The sequence below is a fragment of the Heterodontus francisci genome, chromosome 46, assembly GCF_036365525.1.
Source record: "Heterodontus francisci isolate sHetFra1 chromosome 46, sHetFra1.hap1, whole genome shotgun sequence".
NCBI classification, from domain to species: domain Eukaryota; kingdom Metazoa; phylum Chordata; class Chondrichthyes; order Heterodontiformes; family Heterodontidae; genus Heterodontus; species Heterodontus francisci.
In genome coordinates, this window is record NC_090416.1 from 10,951,671 (window position 1) to 10,959,045 (window position 7,375).

Below are 7,375 nucleotides of genomic sequence, written 5' to 3' on the forward strand. Positions count from 1 at the left end.
TAAGTTGGTGAAAAGTTTTTAAAAAACTTTTAAACAGCTGATTTGAGGTCGATTCTTGGGGGCACTTAACTAGATGGGGGGGGTCAGGTTTAGAGGGGGTTGCCCCCCGTACCCCCCCCCCCCCCCCCCCCCCCACACACACACACACCAGCAACCAATTAAAAGAGAAATATTGGATTAAAATAGTGGTGGGTCCCACCAACGCCAATTAAAAGAGAAATACTGAACTAAAATAGTGGTGTGTCCAATACTGCATCTCCCTCACTGTAAATATTATCGGACTTTGCTCTTCCTGCTGGCGGTGCGTTGGGGATTAATACTACAGTGTCTAGTAAACAAAGACCAGGAACTGTAATCTTCCTGCTAAACAGCCCCATGCACGGAAATGGGAGCCGTGCAAAAAGAGGCAAAGCAGAAATATCTTCGAACTTACTTTGCTGTCAAACACCTTTGTTTCGTTAAAGCCCAATCCCACATTTTGCATTCAACCCCATTTTTTTTTTGTTGTTGCCTTCAAACTAAATCCTACTCATTTCGCAACGAACCCAACTTCACATCCTAAATCACTTTGATGGTAACAAATGGGGGAAAAAAAAAACCCCCACCACCAACACGCCTGGAAAAAGAAGCATTAAAACAGATAACACGTCAAAGCACGCAAACTTGTGAAAGTTGGGCAGAAGGTCCAGCACCGAGAGAAACTCGTTTCATTTCCAGACAACTTTGTGAACTGCCAAAGTTTGGCTCAAACTTTGGAAACACCAGACATTTGTTGTGCAACAATCGATTGAGGTGCGTTGCATCTGATTTGTAAAGTTTATATTTACCCCAGTTGTTTACTCACTTGGCATTTGAGCTGTTCCAGTAGAGCGTGTACCTCTCAGCTGAAATTTTCCCCAGTAATGCCCAACACAGAATAACACAGGTCATTTTCCAAGCCATGTTTTCCTCCCACTTAGGTGTTTAAAACAAACACACACAGCAAGCTAGGCACCCGAGACTGACTCAATGCTGATGACTGCTGCAGTTTTATTTGCTCTCTTGTTTTTTCTTTCAATCTGGCTCAGCCCCTCCCACTCCAGAGAGGGAGGGGGGGGGGGGGGGGTGGGCCAGGCTTTGAGCTGAATCAGATTTGCTGTGTGCTCTAGTTGATCAGATCTCTCCTTTCAGAGAAACCTGTCCAGCCACCTATTGGGGACGGGCGACCAAAAGCTCGGTCAAAGTGGTCAGTTTTAAGGAGCGTCTTAAAGGAGGAGAGAGAGGGAGAGAGAGGCGGAGAGGTTTAGGGAGGGAATTCCAGAGCTCCCAGGCAGCTGAAGGCACGGCCGCCAATGGTGGAGAGATGGGAATCGGTGGGGGGGGGGGGGGGGGATGGGCGAGAGGCCGGAATTGGAGGAGCGCAGACATCACGGAGGGTTGTCGGGGCTGGAGGAGGTGACCGAGATAGGGAGACGGAGGGGAGTTGAAAACAAGGATGAGAGTTTTAAAAATGGAGGTGTTGCGTGACTGGGAGCCAGCGTAGGTCAGCGAGCGCAGGGAGGTGGGTGAACGGGACTCGGTTCGAGTTAGGACACGGGATGAGTTAGGGTTTACAGAGAGAGGGAGATGGGCTACCCGCCACGAATAGTGTTGGAATAGTTGGAGCCGGGAGGTGACAAAAGGCACAGATTGAAGTTTCAAGATGAAAGAGAAATAGATAAATGCTAAAGTAGTCGGCTTATCTTAATCTATTGAAGGCTATCAATGAATTAGAATGGAGGATAAGTAGAGAGGCGTCTGCCTCTTTTCCAGATAAGTGGTGTCTGTGAGAGGATTACTGAACATCAAGGGACATCTAAGGGACCGTCTCTAAACTGTGTAATGAGTTCTGTTCCCTTTCTGACCATTTCGATCTCCTCGCTTAAAGGCACCCACTGTTGCTAGGCTACGGGCTCTGATAGTTTCTGTGCGACCATTCGGTAGAACTGGCGCTCCTAGCCCCGCGCAGTACACCGGGCCATTCAGCTGTCGGGTGCATCGAAGGACAGTTGCTTTCCAGTGGAGGCAGGAAGAGCCGGGGTGAAATTGCAGAGGACAGTGTAAGCCTGGGCCTCCGAGCTTTATCAGGTCCACAGAGGGGGCGGGGGGAGGGGGGGGGGGGCAATAGGGCGATCGAGCGCGCCACGGGCTGAACGGCCTCTTCCTGTGCAGTTTTTCTACGGTTCTACGAAAATATGTTTTGAGCCGAACGACACCAGCGCGGAAGAGATGCACGCGCGTGACGCCGCAGCAGTCAAATAGCCTGCTGCCGATCCCCATCTGGGGGTGCACGAAAGAAGCACTGGAGGGGCTCCATCCGGTGGAGGTGGGGGGGGTGGGAGGGGGGGGGAGCGGAGATGCGTTTTTTGAACTGGGCAATGAGACATTGCTAAAATACTCGACCCCCTCCCCCATCTCCTTGCCCAAGGTGGAGTTTCCCCTTTAAGAAGTCAGTGTCAAGGAGATATGAATAGAGGGATATTTTAACTGGTGAAATATGATCCCCTCAGATGACCTGTGTCCTTCAGAGAGAGAGAGAGGTGCGAGACTATAATTATAATGTATACAGTCCTAGCCCATGAGTAAATTATTGCCCGCAATACACATTCAAGTTGGTTCAGGGCTCCACACTACACCTAGTGAGGGTGTCAGGCCCCTCATTTGCCTCTTAATCCCTCAATCCAGCGCCTCGGCTGTCTCATCCCCAGCCCCTGAGTACACGTGGCAAGCACTCTCCATCGGGCAAGTGTTCTCATATCAGCCCTCGATAGCCCCCCTCACTCCAGAGACTCAAGCCCGTAATCCAGGCCGACGCTCCCAGTGCCAGTACTGAGGGAGTGCCGCACTGTCGGAGGCGCCGTCTTTTAGGATGAGACGTTAAACCGAGGCCCCCGTCTGCCCTTCTCCCCCCCCCCCCCGGTGTCCTGGGACCAATATCTATCCCTCAACCAACATCACCGGAGGGGGAAAAAAAAAACAATCTGGTTCATTATCACATTGCAGTTTGTGGGATCTTGCTGTGCGTCAGTGGGCTGCCCCGTTTCCCCCACTGTAAACAGGGAGCGCACTTCCAAAATAAAAGTGCTTCGTTGGCTGTGACCCGCTTTGGGACGTCCTGGGGGGGGTTGGGGGGGGGGGCGGGCAGGGTGGAGAGAGGCGCTACAGGAATGCAGGCTCATTTCTTCCTATATTTTCCTTTTTTTTTAAGTTTGAACTTGCGCCTCTCCCGAAGGTGCTGCTTTACGTGACCGCAGGTCGGCCGCCGCCTGAGTGGCCGTTGGTCAGGCGGGAATCCTAGGCGGGCTGATCGACTGTGGAAGGCATCGCCCCCCTGCAACGAAAAGTGACCGATTCTGCCATTGCGCAAGATCCAGGCAGGCACGTAACAGGAGAGGGTGGGGGGGGGGGGGCAACCTAGATAGCGATCAGGTGTAGTTTCTGGGCTCAATGTGCCTCAACCGACATCACTGGAAGAAAACGGATAATCTGGGCCGTTTGTCGTCTTGCTGTTTGTGGGATCTTGCTGTGCGCAAATTGGCAGCCGCCTTTCCTGCATCACAACAGCGACCGCACTTCGAAGGGGACCTCATTGGCCGTTATGTGCCTGAGGCAGGGAAAGGCGTTAGTGAAATTTCTTTAGGTGAAAGGGAGGTGGATCGCGACAGGGTCCTGCTGCTCGGCTTTTCACGCAGAGGGCAATGTGTGTATCTGTGTACTCCACCCAGGCAATAGCTCAAACAGTCATTGCCACAAAAAAACAGCACGTGTGTGTGTTCAACCTTTCTCAGGCCAGGAGCATCTCGCAAACAGCGACCAGAATAATATTTACTCAAATGAATTGTTACGCTGGGTGAATTCATTCAGTCACGAGAGTGAAACTATTTGAGGGAACGCCTCTAACTGGAAGCAGTAATTAAATTGTCACTCCTTCCCTGTTTCTAGTATTATTAGGAGGCGAATGGATGAAGGTGAAAGGTAAAGGGTGTTTATAGGCATGACGTCTGTTCCAGGGGTGGAACTCCCACCCAAGCGTGTTCTTACACTGGCTCAATGTACATCTCTCTCATCTCTGAGTCAGAACTGAGAGGTTATAGCAATCGGTAAATATTGAACAGGCCGGGGGCTCTTTTCTCTAGAGTAGAGAAGGCTGAGGAGTGACCTGATTGAGGTCTTTAAAATGATGAAAGGGTTTTCGATAGGGTAGACGTAGAGAAGATGTTCCCACTTGTGGGGGAGAGACCAGAACTAGGGGGTCATCAATATAAGACAGTCAGTAATAAATCCAATGGGGAATTCAGGAATTCTTTGCCCAGAGAGTTGGTGAGAATGTGGAACTCGCAGAGGTACATTTAAGGGGGAAGCTGGATAAACACATGAGGGAGAAAGGAATAGAAGGATATGTTGATAGGGTGGGAGGAGGCTCGAGTGGACGACAAACACCAGCACGGAGCAGATGGGCCGAATGGCCCGGTTCGCTGTGTGTATCCCATGTAATACTATTGGAGGTGATTGGTTCGGAGACTTGAGCCCATAATCCAGGCTGACATGCCCCAGCGCCAGTAGTGAGGGGGGTGCCGCACTGTCGGAGGTGTTATCTTCCGGAAGGGACGTTAAACCGAGGCCCCCGTCTGCAACTCTCGGCTGGGTGAAAAAGATCCCAAAAGAGGAGCTGGGGGTCGGGTGGGGGGGTGGGGGAGTTCTCCCCGGTGTCCTGGGGCCCAATATTTAACTCCTCAACCAACAGCGTTAAATAGCTGATGATCTGGTTTAATGTCAAATTGTGGGATCTTGCTGTGCGCACAACGGCAGTTGCATTTCCTACATTACAACAGTGCCGGCACTTAAGCAAAAAGGTGCTTCGTTGGCTGTGAGGGGCTTTGGGGACGTCCTGAGGATGTGCAAGGCGCTAGAGAAATGCAAGCCTTGATTTACAACCACTATCTGACAGGTTTCGCATTTCTACAGGGTAGAGTTGTTATGTCACTTGTCCAACGACCCAAGGAACGTGAGATCTATATTTATCGGCATCCGAATAGTTTACCACCACAAGAAAAGATTCGGAGGACCTTGGACCTGACTCGTGCTAACCGTAGAAGGGCCCGGGCATGACGATGACCTTTGCACTCTCCCCTCCGCCCTCCCCAACCCATTTCTGCTTTTGCGAGCCGGAGTTTACAAGTTGGACTTTTGGTTTAGTGCAGCCACACAGTATAGGATCAAACCATCACACGCCAAGGGACGTGGGGCACTCTGCCGTGTGACTAGAAACCGCCCCCATCTAATTTGGCGCGATCACATGACACCGTACTTGGTCATTCTGAAACCACCCCTGTGTAATGCCCGATCGAATAACTCGCATGGTCTCAGTTTATCGCGAGACCTGATCGGTTCAGGTCAAAACCGTCCGAACTCTCCCTCCCACAGCATCTTGCATTTATATAGCGCCTTTAAGTCCGTGAAATGTCCCAAACGGGAACGTTATCGGGCAAAATTTGACCCCCGAGCCACGTAAGGAGATTTTAGGGGACGGGCGACCAAAAGCTCGGTCAAAGCGGTCGGTTTTAAGGAGCGTCTTAAAGGAGGAGAGAGAGAGAGAGAGAGAGGCGGAGAGGTTTAGGGAGGGAATTCCAGAGCTTAGGGCCCCCAGGCAGCCGAAGGCACGGCCGCCAATGGTGGAGCGATGGGAATCTGGGGGGGGTGGGGGGGGGATGGGCAAGAGGACGGAATTGGAGGAGGGCAGAGATCTCGGAGGGTTGTCGGGGCCGGAGGAGGTGACAGAGATAGGGAGGAAGTGAGGAAGGGATTTGAAGATGACAATGAGAATTTTAAAATGGAGGCGTTACCGGACCGGGAGCCGGTGTAGGTCAGCGTGCACAGGAGGGGGTGATGGGTGAACGGGACTCGGTGCGAGTTAGGACACGGGGGTAGCAGAGTTTTGGATGAGCTGAGGTTTATGGAGGGCGGAATGTGGGAGACCAGCCAGGAGTAAGCCGTTGACAGGTACATGGCATCTTTATATTGACATTTTCCAGTACAGGCAGAAAGAACTTCCATTGTAGTACAGGAAACTTGGGAGCCAATTTGCGCACAGCAAGATCCCACAAGCAGCAATGTGATAATGACCCAGCTCATCTGTTTTTTTCAGTGATGTTGGTTGCGGGATAAATATTGGCCCCAGGACACCGGAGAGAACTTCTGCACCCACCCCCCCCCCCTCCCCTTCTTCCAATAGTGGCCGCGGGATCTTTTACACCCACCCGAGAGGGGCCTCGGTTTAACGTCTCATCTGAAAGAGGGTGCCTCCGATGGTGCAGCACTCCCATCAGTACTGGCACTGGGGAGTGTCGGCCTAGATTACAGGCTCGAGTCTCTGGAGTGGGGCTTCTTGACCCCACAACCTTCTGACTCAGAGGCGGGAGAGACCCTTACGGAGCCTGGCCTAACACAATGTAAATGTCATGTACAACAGTGCTGTAAATATCTTATATTGCCTTTGTAGACTCCCATGCTCAGAATTATAAGGCAAACTGCCCATATAAACCCGTCACACTCCATTTGGCGGTGGAGCTACAGTGCCGCCACTGGATGGGAGGTGCAATTACAGCGTGACATGTTTACATAATCAGTCCCCATTATAAATTGTAGACATTGGAATATATAATAGAGAAAGTTGACATGCAGACATAAAATTTTTACTGTACACTTATGGCTTGTAACCTTCGAGCAGAGAAGGTTAAGGGGGAGATTCAATCGGGGCGTTCAAAATCAGGAAGGGTTTCGATGGAGTAAATAAGGAGAAACTGTTTCCAGTGGCAGGAGGGTCGGTAACCAGAGGGACACAGATTGAAGATAATCGGTAAAAGAAGCAGAGGGGGAGAGGAGGAGAATTTTATTTTTAACGCAGCGAGTTGTTGTGATCTGGAACGCGCTGCCTGAAAGGGCGGTGGAAGCAGATTCAATAGTAACTTTCAAAAGGGCAATTGGATAAATACTGGAAGGGGGGAAAATGTGCAGGGATATGGGGGAAAGAGCGGGGGTGGGGTAGTGGGACTAATTGGATAGCTCTTTCAAAGAGCCAGCACAGGCGCGATGGGCCGAATGGACTCGTCCTGTGCTGTGTGATTGTTTTTGTTGTTTACTGAGTTGAGGGTGATGTAGTTTTGAGCTTATGTCCACAGCTATAAACAGCTTGCACGCATTCTAAGCATTCTCCTGATCTGGTATGCTACACTGCCAGACAGTTCCCTGAATAACGAAGTCTGCTGCCAGGAATATCCCGGATAAGTGTACTAACCGGCCTGTTGGGAATGGGAAGGGTGTGGAAGGGAGGGCGCATCAGGGACAGCTGCAGCATTCA